The sequence below is a fragment of the Cervus canadensis genome, chromosome 8 (assembly GCF_019320065.1).
Source record: "Cervus canadensis isolate Bull #8, Minnesota chromosome 8, ASM1932006v1, whole genome shotgun sequence".
NCBI classification, from domain to species: domain Eukaryota; kingdom Metazoa; phylum Chordata; class Mammalia; order Artiodactyla; family Cervidae; genus Cervus; species Cervus canadensis.
This window is the reverse complement of record NC_057393.1, coordinates 47,244,384-47,246,057: the sequence shown is the minus strand read 5'-3', so window position 1 is coordinate 47,246,057 and position 1,674 is coordinate 47,244,384.

The following is a 1,674-nucleotide window of genomic DNA, read 5'->3' as shown; positions in this document are numbered from 1 at the left end:
TTGCCAACAAAGGTCCGTCTAGTCAAGGCTATGGGTTTTCCTGTGGTCGTGTATGGATGTGAGAGTTGGACTGTGAAGAAAGCTGAGCGCCAAAGAATTGATGCTTTTGGTGTAAATCTATGGCTGATTCATATCAATGTATGACAAAACCCACTGAAATGTTGTGAAGTAATTAGCCTCCAACTAATAAAAAAAAATTAAAAAAAAAAAAAAAAGAATTGATGCTTTTGAACTGTGGTGTTGGAGAAGACTCTTGAGAGTCCGTTGGACTGCAAGGAGATCCAACCAGCCCATCCTAAAGGAGATCAGTCCTGGGTGTTCACTGGAAGGACTGATGCTGAAGCTGAAGCTCCAATACTTTGGCCACTTCATGCAAAGAGTTGACTCATTGGAAAAGACCCTGATGCTGGGAGGGATTGTGGGCAGGAGGAAAAGGGGACGACAGAGGATGAGATGGCTGGATGGCATCACCGACTGAATGGGCATGAGTTTGAGTAAACTCTGGGAGTTGTTGATGGACAGGGAGGCCTGGCATGCTGCGATTCATGGGGTCACAAAGAGTCAGACAGGACTAAGCAACTCAATTGACTGAACTGTGTCTATTCTACTCAAGGGGAAAGCTACAGTGTCTATTTCTCTATGCCATAAGATGATTTCTAGCTGAGTTTTAAGAAAAGGTGAGCTGGTAAAGTGAAAAAAATGATAATTTTATTGTTTTCTTTATAAAAAACAGAAAATTGGAGAACCCTCCTTTTTTAGGGAATTCCAAAAATAAAATGTGCTGCTTAAAGGAAAAAACAAACAAACAAACAAAAATGCTTCTTGGCTACAACATGCAAAATCTTAAATTAGAAAGAATAACCAGCAATTCTATTAATAGTTTATCCACATGCATCTCCAAGTTCACTTTAAAGTTCCAAGGTAACTTTTCTAGTAAATGGCATAATTGGTATTTGAAAACCATGTAAGGCATTTTTCCTTTTAAAAAGAGCAAACAGTAAAGTACAAAGGTTTTTTATGAAGCTGTCTTATTCTACTGTGTACATTTGTTTAATTATGTATCTGTTTGTTGTTGGTGGTGGTGGTGGTGGTGGTTCATTTTTTTCCAAGTACAAAAGGCAGATCTCCATAAATTTCTAAAATTATTCCACAGTTATCAATTGTAGATTTAATAACGATCACTTATATTTTCTTAGAAATCATCTACATTATCCAGACTTCCAAAGTTATTTATATATTGACATTTAGTTATTTTGGTGTCTATTGTTCTTTCCTCTTTTTCCTTCAAGTTTTTACTTTTCATATTGGATAGGTTAGTGATATGTGTATTTAATTGGTTCATTAAAATATTAGCTCAAAAAATAAAAATATTGGCTCTTATAATTACATATCAATTTTTTTTGCTAAATAATCTGTATTTTTATAGTTTCTTTTCTCTCTCTCTCTCTTTCTATTGCTGTAATCTGAAGTTGCGAAGACATTGGAAAAATAGAAGCACACTTTGTTTAGTAATGCCTGAATGCTATCAGTTCAGTTCAGTTCAGTTGCTCAGTCGTGTCTGATTCTTTGCGACCCCATGAATCACAGCACGCCAGGCCTCCCTGTCCATCACCAACTCCCAGAGTTTACTCAAACTCCTGCCAATCCAGTTGGTGATGCCATCCAGCCATCTCA